Source organism: Rutidosis leptorrhynchoides, chromosome 4 (assembly GCF_046630445.1).
Source record: "Rutidosis leptorrhynchoides isolate AG116_Rl617_1_P2 chromosome 4, CSIRO_AGI_Rlap_v1, whole genome shotgun sequence".
In the NCBI taxonomy this organism is placed as follows: Eukaryota; Viridiplantae; Streptophyta; class Magnoliopsida; order Asterales; family Asteraceae; genus Rutidosis; species Rutidosis leptorrhynchoides.
Window position 1 is genome coordinate 71,385,696 of NC_092336.1, and position 22,266 is coordinate 71,407,961.

The following is a 22,266-nucleotide window of genomic DNA, read 5'->3' on the forward strand; positions in this document are numbered from 1 at the left end:
TTTTCACAAAATTTGGCAAATAAACCAAGTGTAAACCCGAGAGAATTTATAACCCTTCCCCACACTTGAGATCATGCAATGCCCTCATTTGCATGAAATCAGACTCTAATTATAAATTCATGAGGGTGATTAGTGTAGAAAAGTGATTAAGAATACCTAGTTTATACTTACAAAGCTTGTCGAATGATAGATGGCGCGCCTCATCGTTCCTTCCTTTTTGTTTTATCACACATGTTTTTCTTCAAAAATGGTTGCTTTTCTGAACTGTTTGCTAATCTTTAAAAATACGTCTTTTGCCCTAATTTATTATGCATGTTTATTAACGAGTTATGCACTAACTCGAACCCCTAATTTAACGTTAAATGGGGTTAGACTTTCCCACACTTAGCTGACGACATGTGAAGTCGATAGAATAAGTTCCACGAATTAAAATAGTGAGCCAATTATTTATATCTCGGGTGGTGTATAATATATCAATGGGTTTAAAGTTTAGACTCACCCGTTGATCGACACTACTTAATTCTTTTTTAAGTGTAGCTTTTAGTAAATGGATATGTCTCTTTTCTGGTTCTTGGTCAAATGGATCGATATACATCGACATACATATTATAGGGCGGACAATTCCTAATATTTCCTTCCTTTTATTCTCGAGATCAAAGTTTTCACCTCTATTACCCGATTGGGTGAAATCCGAGGTGTCATTATCTATTACAGCTTGTAGTTCATCTTTGGTAGATGACTCGTCTATTGAGAATATTGGGTTGGAAGGTTGTGGAATGGTGAAGTTAGGTTTGGCCTCGGGGGTAAAATTTTCAACGTTATCGTATTCCCAAGAGTACCAATTTGTCACCCTTACTTCTTCTTTATCGGTAGAGGCTAATGTGTCGATATGTTGTGAAATTGGTAAGGCTGAATAAGAATTATCATCGGGATAGTTGGTGATTTCGGAGCTCTCGAATTCATCAAAATTCGATGATTTGAGATTTTCTTGCACAATACTCCTCAGATCAACAGGTGTGTAATCTGATAGAGTTTCAGCTTGCCTATTTACAAACTCTCTCATTTGTTCCTTTTGAGCATCAAGTTCTTCGAGTTTGATTCTCATATAATCTAAAGAATCTTCAAGTTCTTCTGGTTGTTGAGTTTGAATATCTTCTTGGGAATAATCCCAATTAGAATTGTGTTCTTCATAATCGTTCCATGCAGGTTCTGTGGGTGCGTAATTTTCCATAGGAACGTAATAGTAACATTCCCATGTTGAGTGATAATCTCCACAGATTTCACAACCAGTTATTGTTTCATCGTTCGCGATCCAAGATTGACTGAATGAATTGTCATCAACACTCGGTTGAGAGTATTGATTTAATTGATTTTGGAGTTCAAAAAGAGTTTCCAAGGCCTTGCTTTCAAAATTTTCCATTTTATTGCTATGGCCAAATTTTAGCTACAATGTGGTACAATCACGAATTATCCTATTAGTTATAAAATTTAGAAAAACTTATATAAGTTATCCAATTAATAGACTTTTCTAATTTTGCCCACGTTTCGAATAGCCAAAAGATGCAGCAGGTAGCCAGGACCCTTTAAATCGGAAGCCCACAACTGGCCACTAACAAATCCAACTATTACTACGAACCAGAAAAATGTCAACGTCCATTAATTTAACCACTTAAATAATTTTTCTTTCCGTTTGGAGAATTAGATAAGAAGTAGAGAAAATTCTAAGTCCTAAAAACTAGAATGTCGAGAAATAAGAAAGAAAAAGATTGCGCGTCGAAAAGTGTCGAAAAATAAAAATAAGAAAGAAAAACGTCGGAACTTAAAAGTCTAAAAATTATATCTAAAAAGTTGCGCCTAAAGGTCTACAGGTAAAACTAAAGCGAAAAACGGCGTCGCAAAATTCTAAAGCACCTAAATCTTAGTCTAAGGAATAAGCACTTAAGGGATTTTACGGCAATGCCTAAAAATTCTAGAAATAAAAATGAAACTACGGCAAAAACTAGACTTAAAACTAAGCACGAATGATAAAAATAAAAAAATTACGCTAAAAATAAATAAAAGATACAAAATATAAAAGTTAATAAAAAGTTTATAAAAATTATTAGTTTTATAAAAATATTATTTTTATATTTTATATTATAAAAGTATTAAGTTTATAAATTTAAAACTAATTAAAAGTAAATATAAATTAAATTATCTAAAAATAATAATAATAATAATAAAAACTAGGGTTATAATAAAAATAATAAAATAAAACGTAATAAATGCGTTTTTAGGTCAAGTGAGTGGGCCTGTCAGAACCCCTCATGCGACTCGCATGGGTCTAAGAGAAAAGGTCATGCGACTCGCATGACCTGCTGGTTCAGTTCAAGAAGGGTTCAAAAATGACAGGTCAGTTCGTATTATTTATTATTTATTATTTATTTTTATTTTGTTTTATATTTAAAGTAAAATATATATAAAATAAATAAAAACTTATATTTTTATAAAACTAAAAATAGAAATATTTTATATTTTCATAAATAAAAATCTTAAAAATATATAAAAGCAATTATTATTTTTTTCGGTTTTTAAATTTTTAATTTTTTTTTTTTATAGATTTTATATTGTTTTTCTAAAAATGTAAATAAATATTTCGCCGACTCCCCGGCAGCGGCGCCAAAAACTTGATGATGTGTAGCGTGGTGTACGAAATAGTTATATATTTTTAATGCGGAATGCTACAAATTATGACAAGTTTTAATTATTTATTTATCGAGTGGGATATACCTAAACCTTGCTACAACACTATAGGCAGTGTACCTAGTCGCGGAGTAGTATAGTTTTTAGTAAGTTCGGTTCGTTCCACAGGGAGACGGGCTTATGAAACACTTATTTTTATATAAATATTTTTGTACAACAATATAAAAATATATATATAATAATATATAAAAGTGGGGTTTTACCGTTTAATGACCGGTTTGTCGATTTTAAAACTTTAGTCGCAGTTAAAACCTAATGTAAAATATTAAATAAATAAAAGACTTAATTTAAAACTTAAAGTAAATAACGATAATGAAATTGCGAATAATAAAAATGCGATAAAATAAACTTGCGATAATTAAAAAGTACGATAATTAAAAGTGCGATTAAATAACAATAAATAAAAGTGCGATAATTAGAAGTGCAATTAAATATAAAATAAAGGAAATTAAATATGAAATAAAAGAATTATGCTTATTTAAACTTCCGTAATCATGATGTTTGACGTGTTGATTTTAGTTTTATGTCCATGGGTTAATTGTCCTTTGTCCTGGATTATTTAATATGTCCGTCTGGTTTTTTTGTCCATAACAGTCCATCAGTCATAAATATAAAATGCGAGTGTCCTCATCAAATTATTCTTATACCCGAAGTTAAATATTCCAACTAATTGGGGATTCGAATTGTAACAAGGTTTTAATACTTTGTTTAATGAATACACCAGGTTATCGACTGCGTGTAAACCAAGGTTTTACTACTTTGTTAACAATTACACCAATTACCCTTGAATGTAATTTCACCCCTGTTTTAATTATTCTAGTGGCTATTAATCCATTCCCGTGTCCGGTTAAATGAACGATTATTCGTACATATAAATACCCCGCCCATCGTGTCCGATCGAGTGTATATGGTTATTTATAGGTACATCCAATTGTAAATCTTTATATTAAAATTAACAAACTATCATTTAGTTAAACAAATATAAAGCCCATTAATAGCCCATAGTCTAATTTCCACAAGTGTCGTTCTTTTGTCCAAACCCCAATTATGGTACAAAGCCCAATTACCCAATTTTAATATTTTTAGCCCAACATCATGATTACTTCGTCTTAAATAAGCATAATAATAACTTAAGTACGAGACATTAATTTAAAAAGGAGAACATAGCTTACATTGATTATTTATCGCGTAGTGTTACACGGACAGAGCTCCGACTTTAAAAACCCGTAAAAATAACTTTTACATAACCCAAACTAATCTAATATAACACTAATCTATACTATATATACATATATATATTTATTTATATTATACTAGGGAGTATTATTATTATTATGTTGGTGTGGTGTCTAAAAACGTCGAACAAAGTCTGCTTTTATAGGAATGTGGCCAGCTACAGGACTCCATGCGACTCGCATGGGATTTGCACTCCCAGCCATGCGAGTCGCATGGCTATGGGGGACAGCTCACATTCGTTTGTCACATAGCTCGTCGACATATTATAATAATAATATATAATATATATAATTTTATATAATTATATATATATTATATTATATCCTTGTGCATAGTAGACTTGTAATTTTAGGTCCGTTGCGTCGGGCGTTTCTTCTTGGCTCAGGTCCCGGTTCCATTTTCTTGTACGTCTTCTCGTATGCTTAAAAATCTTGTACTTTTCATTATATCACTTGTGCATCTTTCATGTATGTATTTCAAACTTGTACCTTGTGAATAATGATTAGTACCTTGTGAGTGTCTTCTTTGTAGCTTGCCTTGTTTTTGTAATTCTCTTGATAAATTCTTCATTTCTCGCGCTTCGTCTTCACTTTTATTATCTTCGAGTGGTAGAAACTTGAATTAATAATACCCGTACAAAATATTACAATACAATACTAAGAAACAAATAAGATTACGGAGTGTTTTGTGAGAATTTCATCTGTCTCAGAGACAGTAGTCTCTTTGACTCCTCGTTGTACTGTCTCTCCCTTCTTATAAGCTAGCAAAGTAATGTATATATAAAAAAAACACTCCCTACTAGATAATTATATATCTTGTAGTAGCCACTCCATGGTCGATTAAAATATAGAAACCATTCCCTACTACTTTTGTCTTGTCGTCTATGTTGATTTTTCTCTTATAATATAACAAAAGTAGACAACATCTTTCACCATCTTTGAATTCTTTATCTAATATGCAATAATGGAGAAAGTGGAAATATATAAAATATAACGTGTAGTAACCCATATCATCATGTTCTGGTCACATTCCATTGTCCATGCTATCTCCAAACATTTTTAAATTAATTTAGATGGCCCACAAGGATATATGTATTTGTAACATTCAATGGTGCAGATTTTGGCCTTTTTTCGTAGACTTGCAGCTTGAATTTTAAGTAGACATTAAAATGAAAGTTGTAGCCTTATGAGTTACGGATATTTGGGCTTTGGATTCACCTCTTTTCGAGTCAGTATTATTTAGTTATGATTTTTCTCGCGCAGGCGCGCATAATTGGTAATTTCAATCGTTTTCACTTGTAGTCTTGAGGCGCGATGTTGTAGTCTTTTGTTGCTCATTAGAAATCTTCATTTTGTCTTCATTTTTCGCACTTATTTATTATAAACGAATATTACTTGAAAATGGAACAATTGCAACTAAAAACTTGTCTTTCTTGGAGGATAATGCTATGAAATATATGTTCCTTTTTAGCCTTATCACCTCCGCATGACTTGCGTCGTTCTGACGCCAAACCAAGTCACCGCACTTGTAAGAGCGCGAACGCACACGCTGATTATAGTACTTTGCAATTTTTTGCTTGTTATTTGCTTCGTTGACAGCCGCAGAGAGTCTGCGCTCTTCCAGCAAATTAAGATTTTCCCGCAAAGCTTCAGAGTTATTTTGCTCATCAAAATTTTGTATGCGGAACGTTGGTACCCCAATTTCTGCGGGTACAACAGCTTCTGATCCATAGACCAAACTGAACGGGGTCTCACCAGTGCTTGCTTTGGGTGTTGTTCTATGCGCCCATAAAACCTTCGGTAGTTCATCCACCCAACTAACGCGACCATTGTAGTGACCCGAACTTTTCCATGTTTATATATATTAATTGAGATTGATATTTACATGATTAAATGTTTCCAACATGTTAAGCAATCAAACTTGTAAAGACTTGATTAATTGAAATATGTTTCATATAGACAATTGACCACCCAAGTTGACCGGCGATTCACGAACGTTAAAACTTGTAAAAACGACATGACGATATATATATATGGATATACATATGGTTAACATGAGATTATGATAAGTAAGTATCTCCATAAGTATATTAACAATGAGTTATATACATATAAACAAGACTACTAACTTAAGGATTTCGAAACGAGACATATATGTAACGATTATTGTTGTAACGACATTTAAATGTATATATATCATATTAAGATATATTAATATATCATAATATCATGATAATATAATAATTTAACATCTCATTAGATATAATAAACAATGGGTTAACAACATTAATTGAGATCGTTAACTTAAAGGTTTCAAAACAACACTTACATGTAACGACTAACGATGACTTAACGACTCAGTTAAAATGTATATACATGTAGTGTATTTAGATGTATTAAAATACTTTTGGAAGACTTCAAGACATATATCAAAACACTCATACTTAACGAAAATGGTTACAGTTACTTTCCCATTCTTTTCTTGCATCAAGAATTCTAGTCGTATTCTTACCCGTATTATACACAGCTTCAAAACGTACTTACTATGGGTATATACCAATAGGAACTAGCATGGGATTCCACTCTTGATTATGTCATGTATGACTAATCAATTTTAACTTCTACCATGAGCTAGTCAACTAACTAGAACTCCTTTTAACCCCACTCACCACTCACCAATTACCACTCATCATTCACTCCATTTCACTTCCAATTCTCTTTCTAATTCTCTCTCAACACACCCACACTATTATGAACGTATTTTTCCAGTAGTTAATCATCATCTTCATCAAAAATCACTTCAAGAATCAAGCTATAATCATCATAGGAAGAACACTTCAAGAACACTTCAAAAATCCCTTCAAGTTTACTAATTTACTTCCAAGCTTTCTAATCCATTCCAAGTAATCATCTAAGGTTAAGAAACCTTTGTTATATACAGTAGGTTATCTTTTGTATTCAAGGTAATATTCATATTCAAACTTTGATTCAATTTCTATAACTATAAACTATCTTAATTCGAGTAAAAATCTTACTTGAACTTGTTTTTGTGTCATGATCCTACTTCAAGAACTTTCAAGCCATCCAAGATCCTTTGAAGCTAGATCATTTCTTGTCACTTCCAGTAGGTTTACCTACTAAACTTGAGGTAGTAATGATGTTCATAACATCATTCGATTCATATATATAAAACTATCTTATTCGAAGGTTTAAACTCGTAATCACTAGAACATAGTTTAGTTAATTCTAAACTTGTTCGCAATCAAAAGTTAATCCTTCTAACTTGACTTTTAAAATTAACTAAACACATGTTCTATATCTATATGATATGCTAACTTAATGATTTAAAACCTGGAAACACGAAAAACACCGTAAAACCGGATTTACGCCGTCGTAGTAACACGCGGGCTGTTTTTGGTTAGTTAATTAAAAACTATGATAAACTTTGATTTAAAAGTTGTTATTCTGAGAAAATGATTTTTATTATGAACATGAAACTATATCCAAAAATTATGGTTAAACTCAAAGTGGAAGTATGTTTTCTAAAATGGTCATCTAGACGTCGTTCTTTCGACTGAAATGACTACCTTTACAAAAACGACTTGTAACTTATTTTTCCGACTATAAACCTATACTTTTTCTGTTTAGATTCATAAAATAGAGTTCAATATGAAACCATAGCAATTTGATTCACTCAAAACGGATTTAAAATGAAGAAGTCATGGGTAAAACAAGATTGGATAATTTTTCTCATTTTAGCTACGTGAAAATTGGTAACAAATCTATTCCAACCATAACTTAATCAACTTGTATTGTATATTATGTAATCTTGAGATACCATAGACACGTATACAATGTTTCGACCTATCATGTCGACACATCTATATATATTTCGGAACAACCATAGACACTCTATATGTGAATGTTGGAGTTAGCTATACAGGGTTGAGGTTGATTCCAAAATATATATAGTTTGAGTTGTGATCAATACTGAGATACGTATACACTGGGTCGTGGATTGATTCAAGATAATAATTATCGATTTATTTCTGTACATCTAACTGTGGACAACTAGTTGTAGGTTACTAACGAGGACAGCTGACTTAATAAACTTAAAACATCAAAATATATTAAAAGTGTTGTAAATATATTTTGAACATACTTTAATATATATGTATATATTGTTATAGGTTCGTGAATCAACAGTGGCCAAGTCTTACTTCTCGACGAAGTAAAAATCTGTGAAAGTGAGTTATAGTCCCACTTTTAAAATCTAATATTTTTGGGATGAGAATACATGCAGGTTTTATAAATGATTTACAAAATAGACACAAGTACGTGAAACTACATTCTATGGTTGAATTATCGAAATCGAATATGCCCCTTTTTATTAAGTCTGATAATCTAAGAATTAGGGAACAGACACCTTAATTGACGCGAATCCTAAAGATAGATCTATTGGGCCTAACAAACCCCATCCAAAGTACCGGATGCTTTAGTACTTCGAAATTTATATCATATCCGAAGGGTGTCCCGGAATGATGGGGATATTCTTATATATGCATCTTGTTAATGTCGGTTACCAGGTGTTCACCATATGAATGATTTTTATCTCTATGTATGGGATGTGTATTGAAATATGAAATCTTGTGGTCTATTGTTACGATTTGATATATATAGGTTAAACCTATAACTCACCAACATTTTTGTTGACGTTTAAAGCATGTTTATTCTCAGGTGAATATTAAGAGCTTCCGTTGTTGCATACTAAAATAAGGACAAGATTTGGAGTCCATGTTTGTATGATATTGTGTAAAAACTGCATTCAAGAAACTGATTTCGATGTAACATATTTGTATTGTAAACCGTTATGTAATGGTCGTGTGTAAACAGGATATTTTAGATTATCATTATTTGATAATCTAAGTAAAGCTTTTTAAACCTTTATTTATGAAATTAAGGTTATGGTTTGTTTTAAAAATGAATGCAGTCTTTGAAAAACGTCTCATATAGAGGTCAAAACCTCGCAACGAAATCAATTAATATGGAACGTTTTTAATCAATAAGAACGGGACATTTCAGTTGGTATCCGAGCGTTGGTCTTAGAGAACCAGAATTTTGCATTAGTGTGTCTTATCGAGTTTGTTAGGATGCATTAGTGAGTCTGGACTTCGACCGTGTTTACTTGAAAAATGATTGCTTAACAAATTTTGTTGGAAACTATATATTTTTAACATGTGAATATTATGTGATATACTAATCTCTTAACGCGTTTGATATTATGTGATAGATGTCTACCTCTAGAACAAGTCCCATTGACTCACCTAATAATAATGAAGAGTCAAATGTAATTTGGAATGATTCGTGGACTGATTCACAAGTTCCCGAAGAGGAACCGGAAGAAGAGTCGGAACCGGAAGAAGAATCGGAACCGGAAGAAGAATTGGAACCGGATGAAGAAATAGAACCGGTGGGGGAAATAATAAAATGGTTAAGTAAAAGAAAATCCTCAACCAACCGACCAAGGTTAATTATGGTCAATGGTGTTTCCGCCAAGGAAGCAAAATATTGGGAGGATTACCAATTCTCCGATGAATCGGATTCCAACGAGAATTCCGATGATGTTATAGAAATTACCCCAACTAAATTTAAAAAGGCAAAAGAAAATAATAAGGGAAAGGGCATAAAAATAGAGAAATCTAATTCCAACCCCGATGAACTTTATATGTATCGTCAACCCCCGAAGTCCTTAACTTGTAATAATGACCCGGGAACCTCTAAACCACCAGGTTTTTCTAAACCAATGTGGATAACGACGGCTCGTATTAGGGGAACATCATATATCCCTAGAAACTTGGCAAAACGAACCAAAACTGAAGAAGAAGAAACAAGCGAGTCGGAATAAGATAGTTGTATTCGTGTGGTGTAATATATGTAATATAGTGTGCTTATGCTTTATGATATATGTAAAAATTGCTTGTATTAATAAGTATTTTTTTTATGAATCTAACTCTTGTCTATTTTACAGTATAAAAACACAAAATGGATAGACAACCTAATATTTTAAGAGACCTACCCGGAGACATGATTGATGAAATCTTGTCTAGAGTCGGTCAGAATTCTTCGGCACAACTATTTAAGGCGAGATCAGTTTGTAACACATTTGAAGAACGTTCCAAGAATGCCTTGGTTTATAAAAGGCTTTCGTTCGAAAGATGGGGGATATCACATTGGGAAATCCATAAGTTACGATGTGTTTACTTTGACGCATATATTGCGGGGAACCCAAATGCTATTTTACGCAATGGGTTAAGAAATTATTTTGACTCAATATATCCGAATATTGGACTTCGTGATTTAGAAAAAGCGGCTAACATGCAACATAAAGAAGCATGTTATGCTTACGGATTAGTAATGTTCGCTTCTCACCAAAGTGAGAACAAGAACATCGGCCTACAACTATTAAACAAAACGTTCCCACAAGTGACGGAGTCGGTAATTGGGGTAAGAAATGAGGTTTTTAGATTGTTACGGGACTGTTGGACATTACGTAACCCTCGTCCCTTTGACGACGTTACAACACGCTGTCTTATCAACGATCATAACGGTTATGTTCCACAAGACCAAGGATGGGAAGTAGTCCTAGTAAAACCAGAATGCATGACTTGTTTCTGGACGTATGAATTACGTGTCTTTATTGCCTTTGCTGAACGACTTGTGTACTAGCTAGAATTATCTTCACAACTATCTTGTATCAAAGTTATTGTGTGCTATATTTCATGCTTTATGTAAAATAAGCGGTATTGTAAGTTTGTAAAATATTGTATAAAAGTTTGAACGCGAAATATTATTATAATCAGTTTTTCATATAGAACTGTAGTAGTTGAATTGTATATTAGCTACTAAGTATGAACTTAACGGGTAGGTACTACCCGAATTTAAACTTATAAAACGCTAATATGAAGAAAAAGCTTTTATAAATGAGTTCATATTATGCTAAGAAATACTATTAACTACTCTTAATATTCTGTATGATTAACTTGTTCCATTTGACTATTTTGAAGGAAATGGCACCGACTACTCGACACACCGTGAATATGAATGAAGAGGAATTCTGTACTTTTCTAGCTTCAAACATAGCCGCAGTACAGGCTGCGCTACATACCGACAATAACCTTGGATCTAGCAGTACAGGAAATCGTGTAGGATGCACCTACAAAGAATTCACTGCCTGCAAACCTTTGGAATTTGATGGAACCGAAGGACCGATCGGATTGAAACGGTGGACCGAGAAGGTCGAATCGGTGTTTGCCATAAGTAAGTGTACTGAAGAGGACAAAGTAAAGTACGCTACGCATACCTTCATAGGTTCTGCGTTAACATGGTGGAATACCTATCTAGAGCAAGTGGGACAAGACGATGCGTACGCACTACCGTGGTCAGCATTCAAGCACTTGATGAACGAGAAGTACCGTCCCAGAACCGAGGTCAATAAGCTCAAGACAGAACTTAGAGGGTTACGAACCCAAGGATTTGATATTACCACGTACGAAAGACGATTCACAGAATTGTGCTATTGTGTCCGGGAGCATTCGAAGATGAGGAAGAGAAGATCGACGCGTTTGTGAAAGGATTACCGGAAAGAATCCAAGAAGATATAAGTTCACACGAGCCCGCCTCCATACAACAGGCATGTAGAATGGCTCACAAACTAGTGAACCAGATTGAAGAAAGAATTAAAGAACAGACTGCTGAAGAGGCCAATGTGAAGCAAGTCAAAAGAAAGTGGGAGGAAAACGGTGATAAGAATCACCAATACAACAACAACAGCAATTACAACAATAATCGCAACAATTATCCCAACAATCGCAACATCAATCGCAACTACAACAAACGGCCCAACAACAACAACAACAACAACAACAACAACAACAACAACAACAACTATAACAATCATCCCAACAACAATAATAACCGCAACAACAACAACAATCAGAAGCAGCTATGCCAAAGGTGTGAAAAGTATCACTCGGGGTTCTGCACCAAATTTTGCAACAAGTGTAAAAGAAATGGTCATAGCGCGGCGAAGTGTGAGGTCTACGGACCAGGGGTTAATAGAACGAAAGGAACAAATGGTGTCGGAACGAGTAATGGCGGAGCAAGTAGTGTCGGATCAAGTTATGCCAATGTAGTTTGTTATAAATGTGGAAAACCGGGCCACATTATTAGAAATTGCCGGAACCAGGAGAACACGAATGGACAAGGCCGCGGAAGAGTTTTCAATATTAATGCGGCAGAGTTTTCAATATTAATGCGGCAGAGGCACAGGAAGACCCGGAGCTTGTTACGGGTGCATTTCTTATTGACAATAAATTTGCTTACGTTTTATTTGATTCAGGTGCGGATAGAAGCTATATGAGTAGAGATTTTTGTGTTAAATTAAGTTGTCCATTGACGCCTTTGGATAGTAAATTTTTACTCGAATGAGCAAATGGTAAATTAATTTCAGCAGATAATATATGTCGGAATCGAGAAATTAAACTGGTTAGCGAAACATTTAAGATTGATTTGATACCAGTAGAGTTAGGGAGTTTTGATGTGATAATCGGTATGGACTGGTTGAAAGAAGTGAAAGCAGAGATCGTTTGTTACAAAAATGCAATTCGCATTATACGAGAAAAAGGAAAACCGTTAATGGTGTACGGAGAAAAGGGCAACACGAAGCTACATCTTATTAGTAATTTGAAGGCACAAAAACTAATAAGAAAAGGTTGCTATGCTGTTCTAGCACACGTCGAGAAAGTACAAACTGAAGAAAAGAGCATCAATGATGTTCCCATTGCAAAAGAATTTCCCGATGTATTTCCGAAAGAATTACCGGGATTACCCCCACATCGATCCGTTGAATTTCAAATAGATCTTGTACCAGGAGCTGCACCAATAGCTCGTGCTCCTTACAGACTCGCACCCAGCGAGATGAAAGAACTGCAAAGCCAATTACAAGAACTTTTAGAGCGTGGTTTCATTCGACCAAGCACATCACTGTGGGGAGTTCCTGTTTTGTTTGTCAAGAAGAAAGATGGTACATTCAGGTTGTGTATCGACTACCGAGAGTTGAACAAACTTACCATCAAGAACCGCTACCCACTACCGAGAATCGATGACTTATTTGATCAACTACAAGGCTCGTCTGTTTATTCAAAGATTGACTTACGTTCCGGGTATCATCAAATGCGGGTGAAGGAAGATGATATTCCAAAGACTACTTTCAGAACACGTTACGGTCATTACGTGTTTATGGTCATGCCGTTTGGTTTAACTAATGCACCAGCTGTGTTCATGGACCTTATGAACCGAGTGTGTGGACCATACCTTGACAAGTTTGTCATTGTTTTCATTGATGACATACTTATTTACTCAAAGAATGACCAAGAACACGGTGAACATTTGAGAAAAGTGTTAGAAGTATTGAGGAAGGAAGAATTGTACGCTAAGTTTTCAAAGTGTGCATTTTGGTTGGAAGAAGTTCAATTCCTCGGTCACATAGTGAACAAAGAAGGTATTAAGGTGGATCCGGCAAAGATAGAAACTGTTGAAAAGTGGAAAACCCCGAAAACTCCGAAACACATATGCCAGTTTTTAGGACTAGCTGGTTACTACAGAAGGTTCATCCAAGACTTTTCCAGAATAGCAAAACCCTTGACTGCATTAACGCATAAAGGGAAGAAATTTGAATGGAATGATGAACAAGAGAAAGCGTTTCAGTTATTGAAGAAAAAGCTAACTACGGCACCTATATTGTCATTGCCTGAAGGGAATGATGATTTTGTGATTTATTGTGACGCATCAAAGCAAGGTCTCGGTTGTGTATTAATGCAACGAACGAAGGTGATTGCTTATGCGTCTAGACAATTGAAGATTCACGAACAAAATTATACGATGCATGATTTGGAATTAGGCGCGGTTGTTTTTGCATTAAAGACTTGGAGGCACTACTTATATGGGGTCAAAAGTATTATATATACCGACCACAAAAGTCTTCAACACATATTTAATCAGAAACAACTGAATATGAGGCAGCGTAGGTGGATTGAATTGATGAATGATTACGACTTTGAGATTCGTTACCACCCGGGGAAGGCAAATGTGGTAGCCGATGCCTTGAGCAGGAAGGACAGAGAACCCATTCGAGTAAAATCGATGAATATAATGATTCATAATAACCTTACTACTCAAATAAAGGAGGCGCAACAAGGAGCTTTAAAAGAGGGAAATTTAAAGGATGAAATACTCAAAGGATCGGAGAAGCATCTTAATATTCGGGAAGACGGAACCCGGTATAGGGCGGAAAGGATTTGGGTACCAAAATTTGGAGATATGAGAGAAATGGTACTTAGAGAAGCTCATAAAACCAGATACCCAATACATCCTGGAACGGGGAAGATGTACAAGGATCTCAAGAAACATTTTTGGTGGCCGGGTATGAAAGCCGATGTTGCTAAATACGTAGGAGAATGTTTGACGTGTTCTAAGGTCAAAGCTGAGCATCAGAAACCATCAGGTCTACTTCAACAACCCGAAATCCCGGAATGGAAATGGGAAAACATTACCATGGATTTCATCACTAAATTGCCAAGGACTGCAAGTGGTTTTGATACTATTTGGGTAATAGTTGATCGTCTCACCAAATCAGCACATTTCCTGCCAATAAGAGATGATGACAAGATGGAGAAGTTAGCACGACTGTATTTGAAGGAAGTCATCTCCAGACATGGAATACCAATCTCTATTATCTCTGATAGGGATGGCAGATTTATTTCAAGATTCTGGCAGACATTACAGCAAGCATTAGGAACTCGTCTAGACATGAGTACTGCCTATCATCCACAAATTGATGGGCAGAGCGAAAGGACGATAGAAACGCTTGAAGACATGCTAAGCATGTGTTATTGATTTCGGAAACAGTTGGGATCGACATCTACCGTTAGCATAATTTTCCTACAACAACAGCTACCATTCAAGCATTGAGATGGCGCCGTTTGAAGCACTTTATGGTAGAAAGTGCAGGTCTCCAATTTGTTGGAGTGAAGTGGGGGATAGACAGATTACGGGTCCGGAGATTATACAAGAAACTACCGAGAAGATCATCCAAATTCAACAACGGTTGAAAACCGCCCAAAGTCGACAAAAGAGCTACGCTGACATTAAAAGAAAAGATATAGAATTTGAAATTGGAGAGATGGTCATGCTTAAAGTTGCACCTTGGAAAGGCATTGTTTGATTTGGTAAACGAGGGAAATTAAATCCAAGGTATATTGGACCATTCAAGATTATTGATCGTGTCGGACCAGTAGCTTACCGACTTGAGTTACCTCAACAACTCGCGGCTGTACATAACACTTTCCACGTCTCGAATTTGAAGAAATGTTTTGCTAAAGAAGATCTCACTATTCCGTTAGATGAAATCCAAATCAACGAAAAACTCCAATTCATCGAAGAACCCGTCGAAATAATGGATCGTGAGGTTAAAAGACTTAAGCAAAACAAGATACCAATTATTAAGGTTCGATGGAATGCTCGTAGAGGACCCGAGTTCACCTGGGAGCGTGAAGATCAGATGAAGAAGAAATACCCGCATCTATTTCCAGAAGATTCGTCAACACCTTCAACAGCTTAAAATTTCGGGACGAACTTTATTTAACGGGTAGGTACTGTAGTGACCCGAACTTTTCCATGTTTATATATATTAATTGAGATTGATATTTACATGATTAAATGTTTCCAACATGTTAAGCAATCAAACTTATTAAGACTTGATTAATTGAAATATGTTTCATATAGACAATTGACCACCCAAGTTGACCGGCGATTCACGAACGTTAAAACTTGTAAAAACGACATGACGATATATATATGGATATACATATGGTTAACATGAGATTATGATAAGTAAGTATCTCCATAAGTATATTAACAATGAGTTATATACATATAAACAAGACTACTAACTTAAGGATTTCGAAACGAGACATATATGTAACGATTATTGTTGTAACGACATTTAAATGTATATATATCATATTAAGATATATTAATATATCATAATATCATGATAATATAATAATTTAACATCTCATTAGATATAATAAACAATGGGTTAACAACATTAATTGAGATCGTTAACTTAAAGGTTTCAAAACAACACTTACATGTAACGACTAACGATGACTTAACGACTCAGTTAAAATGTATATACATGTAGTGTATTTAGATGTATTAAAATACTTTTGGAAGACTTCAAGACATATATCAAAACACTCATACTTAATGAAAATGGTTACAATTACTTTCCCATTCTTTTCTTGCATCAAGAATTCTAGTCATATTCTTACCCGTATTATACACAGCTTCAAAACGTACTTACTATGGGTATATACTAATAGGAACTAGCATGGGATTCCACTCTTGATTATGTCATGTATTACTAATCAATTTTAACTTCTACCATGAGCTAGTCAACTAACTAGAACTCCTTTTAACCCCACTCACCACTCACCAATTACCACTCATCATTCACTCCATTTCACTTCCAATTCTCTTTCTAATTCTCTCTCAACACACCCACACTATTATGAACGTATTTTTCCAGTAGTTAATCATCATCTTCATCAAAAATCACTTCAAGAATCAAGCTATAATCATCATAGGAAGAACACTTCAAGAACACTTCAAAAATCCCTTCAAGTTTACTAATTTACTTCCAAGCTTTATAATCCATTCCAATCAATCATCTAAGATCAAGAAACCTTTGTTATATACAGTAGTTTATATTTCTTATTCAAGGTAATATTCATATTCAAACTTTGATTCAATTTCTATAACTATAAACTATCTTAATTCGAGTAAAAATCTTACTTGAACTTGTTTTTGTGTCATGATCCTACTTCAAGAACTTTCAAGCCATCCAAGATCCTTTGAAGCTAGATCATTTCTTGTCACTTCCATTAGGTTTACCTACTAAACTTGAGGTAGTAATGATGTTCATAACATCATTCGATTCATATATATAAAACTATCTTATTCGAAGGTTTAAACTCGTAATCACTATAACATAGTTTAGTTAATTCTAAACTTGTTCGCAAACAAAAGTTAATCCTTCTAACTTGACTTTTAAAATTAACTAAACACATGTTCTATATCTATATGATATGCTAACTTAATGATTTAAAACCTGGAAACACGAAAAACACCGTAAAACCGGATTTACGCCGTCGTAGTAACACCGCGGGCTGTTTTGGGTTAGTTAATTAAAAACTATGATAAACTTTGATTTAAAAGTTGTTATTCTGAGAAAATGATTTTTATTATGAACATGAAACTATATCCAAAAATTATGGTTAAACTCAAAGTGGAAGTATGTTTTCTAAAATGGTCATCTAGACGTCGTTCTTTCGACTGAAATGACTACCTTTACAAAAACGACTTGTAACTTATTTTTCTGACTATAAACCTATACTTTTTCTGTTTAGATTCATAAAATAGAGTTCAATATGAAACCATAGCAATTTGATTCACTCAAAACGGATTTAAAATGAAGAAGTCATGGGTAAAACAAGATTGGATAATTTTTCTCATTTTAGCTACGTGAAAATTGGTAACAAATCTATTCCAACCATAACTTAATCAACTTGTATTGTATATGTAATCTTGAGATACCATAGACACGTATACAATGTTTCGACCTATCATGTCGACACATCTATATATATTTCGGAACAACCATAGACACTCTATATGTGAATGTTGGAGTTAGCTATACAGGGTTGAGGTTGATTCCAAAATATATATAGTTTGAGTTGTGATCAATACTGAGATACGTATACACTGGGTCGTGGATTGATTCAAGATAATAATTATCGATTTATTTCTGTACATCTAACTGTGGACAACTAGTTGTAGGTTACTAACGAGGACAGCTGACTTAATAAACTTAAAACATCAAAATATATTAAAAGTGTTGTAAATATATTTTGAACATACTTTAATATATATGTATATATTGTTATAGGTTCGTGAATCAACAGTGGCCAAGTCTTACTTCTCGACGAAGTAAAAATCTGTGAAAGTGAGTTATAGTCCCACTTTTAAAATCTAATATTTTTGGGATGAGAATACATGCAGGTTTTATAAATGATTTACAAAATAGACACAAGTACGTGAAACTACATTCTATGGTTGAATTATCGAAATCGAATATGCCCCTTTTTATTAAGTCTGATAATCTAAGAATTAGGGAACAGACACCTTAATTGACGCGAATCCTAAAGATAGATCTATTGGGCCTAACAAACCCCATCCAAAGTACCGGATGCTTTAGTACTTCGAAATTTATATCATATCCGAAGGGTGTCCCGGAATGATGGGGATATTCTTATATATGCATCTTGTTAATGTCGGTTACCAGGTGTTCACCATATGAATGATTTTTATCTCTATGTATGGGATGTGTATTGAAATATGAAATCTTGTGGTCTATTGTTACGATTTGATATATATAGGTTAAACCTATAACTCACCAACATTTTTGTTGACGTTTAAAGCATGTTTATTCTCAGGTGAATATTAAGAGCTTCCGTTGTTGCATACTAAAATAAGGACAAGATTTGGAGTCCATGTTTGTATGATATTGTGTAAAAACTGCATTCAAGAAACTGATTTCGATGTAACATATTTGTATTGTAAACCGTTATGTAATGGTCGTGTGTAAACAGGATATTTTAGATTATCATTATTTGATAATCTAAGTAAAGCTTTTTAAACCTTTATTTATGAAATAAAGGTTATGGTTTGTTTTAAAAATGAATGCAGTCTTTGAAAAACGTCTCATATAGAGGTCAAAACCTCGCAACGAAATCAATTAATATGGAACGTTTTTAATCAATAAGAACGGGACATTTCAACCATGACCCAACCTAGCTTTGATTCCAGCTACTATATCCCGGTTGGTCACTTCGCACTGGCCATTCGCCTGCGGATGCGTAACAGATGTAAAAGTTTGCTTAATATTAAGCTCTGCGCACCAGCTGCGAAAGGGTCACCCGCGAACTGCGTACCGTTATCACTAACAATTTCGTTTGGTATACCAAATCGATAGACGATGTCTTCCCATACAAAATTTCGCACCCTTTTTCCTGAGATTGCTGCCAGCGGTCTCGCTTCGACCTACTTTGTGAAATAGTCAATTGCAACAATCAAGAATTTGATGTTTCCTGCGTGTGCAGAATGTGCGTAAGGTACTGATGTGAGTAACATGTTTAGAAAATAAATGATAAAATTACCTCGGCCTTTTGGGAATGGTCCGACTATGTCGATTGCCCATTTGCAGAATGGCCACGGTGAGGAGACTGGTATCATCGGATGCACAGGTGCTCTGCTAATAGGTGCATGTATTTGGCATGATTCACATTGCTTAACTATGCGCGCAGTATCCGCGTACATGGTGGGCCAATAATATTCTAGCCGCATTATTTTTGACACAATGGACCTGTGCTACGAATGGAGTGCGCATGCACCTTCATGCACCTCGCGTACAACTTCCTCTGCCTCTTTCGGGCCAATGCACCTTAAGTGCGGTCCTAAATAATTCTTTCGATATAGGACGTCACCCTCAAGGGCATACAGCGGTGCCTTAACGCGGACTTTCTTTGCATCAGCGGAATCAGCAGGAGATGTGCCATCCCGCAGAAAAGCCACAATGGGCGTCATCCATGTTGAGCTTGATTCCTCAACTGGTGCCACTAAAGGCATCATAACAATGGATTTCGCATTGAGTTCTTCTATTACAACTTTCTTCCCCATATGATCAAAAGCCAAGGCAGCCAGTTTGCTTAGCGCATCCGCCTTCTTATTTTTCCCACGCATTACTTGGGAGATTTGAAAAGCTTCAAATTGGTCAGCGAGGTTGTGAACAAGTGATAGATATTGCTGCATGGCTATGTCATGCGCTTCGAAATCTCCGCTGACCTGACTGCATACTAGCTTTGAATCCACATATGCGTGCAAAATTTTAACATTTAACCTATGCGCAATGCGCCTACCTGCTAACAGAGCCTCATACTCTGCTTCATTGTTCGTAACAGCAAAATTAAACCGCAGTGCGTATGTATGCTCTTCGCCATCTGGGCCTATTAAAATTATACCCGCACCTGCACCAGATGCGCTGCACGCACCATCGGTGTACAATTCCCATGGTGACAATGTTGGTGCAGGTGGATCCTGATGTTCTGCTGACACCTCGACATCCGCAGGTAATTCTGCTAGGTAATCAGCAAGTATTTGACCCTTAACCGCACTGTGCGAAGAGAAATTTATTTCATGTTCACCTAATTCAACTGCCCACTTAGCCATTCGGCCAGAAATCTCAGGCTTGTATAACACCTGTAAGAAAAATGATTGCGTTAGTCAATGCGGTAACCCCGGTCATTGCCGCAAAGTAGGTGTTTACCAACCTGTTTGATTGGTTGATCAGTTAGAACCATGATCGGATGTGCTTGAAAATATCGGCGTAAACACCGCGCCGTATGGACCAGTGCATATACAAGCTTTTCTATTGGTGAGTAGTTTACTTCGCTTGATGTCAGCGTCTTGCTTACGAAGTAGACCGGCATTTGCGTTTGAGAAAAACCTCAGTCGTTAAATTTCTGCGATATAAATAAAGCATGTAAATTAATGGATTACCTTTCCACGATCCGCGATGAGGACTGAGCTGACAGCTTCCTTCGATGCCGCGAGGTACAGCGTTAGCGTTTCTCCGGATACTGGCGCAGTAAGTGTTGGTAATTCCGCAAGCACCTTTTTCATCTCCTGAAAGGCTGATTCCACTTCCCGAGTCCATACGAAGTCTTTTTTCTTCAAACAATTTTTTAAAGTATTGAAGAATGGCAACTGTCGTTCTGCGGCTTTCGACAGAAACCGTGTGATAGCCGCAAGCTTCCCCGTTAGACTCTGCACATCTTTCTGTCTTCGGAGATGGCAAATTATCAATGGCTTCAATCTTTTTGGGATTGGCCTTGATACCCCGCGCTGTCACCACATGACCTAAAAACTTGCCTTCCTCTTCCCCAAAACTACATTTTAGTGGGTTAAGCTTCATGTTGATCCTGCGCAGAGATGCAAACGTTTCCAGGATGTCCGCGAGCATGTCTTCCTCGGTGTTACTTTTAATTACCAAGTCGTCGACGTACGCTTCAAGATTTCTACCGATTTGGTGCTTGAATGCTGCATCAATTACACGCTGATAGGTCGCGCCAGCATTCTTTAAACCGAAAGGCATCTTCGTGTAACAATAAATACCCTGCGGCGTATGAAAAACAGTCTTGTCCTCATCTTCCGCAGCCATTAAGATTTGGTGATAACCCTTGTATGCGTCCAGAAAACACTTGTACCTAAATCCCGATAGTGATTCTACCTTCCAGTCTATCTCCGGGAGAGGGTAGTTGTACTTAGGACATGCCTTATTAATGTCCTTGAAATCAACGCACATTCGCCAGTTACCGTCAGCCTTTTTTACCAACACAGGATTTGCAACCCACGTCTGATAACGCACTTCCCGCAGAATGTTTGCTTTGACAAGGTTGTCCACCTCTGCGCACAACCAATCACTGCGGTCTAGGGCCATATGCCGCTTCTTTTGCCTAACGGGTGTCAATGATGGATTAATGTTTAACTTATGTTCCGCAATATCCCGCGGAACCCCTGTCATGTCTGACTCGCGCCATGCGAAAATATCTGCGTTAGCTGACAGTATTCCATGCAACTTGCCCTTCGTTTCGGCTGACAAGCCTGCGCCGATTTTAATTCGCTTATCCGGATGCAAGCGGTTTGCTATTACTGCACAGTTTGCAAGTTGCTCTCCTACGCTAGGAGCGCTTACAGACGCGACAGAGCCACACAGCTCGGTTACTTGATGTGACGCAACTGTGGCAACGCCTCCTACTGTGGGAAACTTAATCAAACCATGCACTACCGATGGGATGATGTTGAAATGCCGTATGAAGTTTCTCCCTAGCAGTGCGTTATATCGTGAAGTTGAACGAACCACATAAAAATCGACCAATTCACGCCTGATCATCTGCGGGTTCCTGTCATCCGCAAGCTCTATCATTAATTCTATTCGGCCTAGCGGCCACGAGTTTTCTCCAGAAAACCCTGATAGCGTAATATCAGGCTGGCGTAACTGCGCTTTGACTTCTGCCGGAAGGAAACGATAACAATGCGCATACATAATATC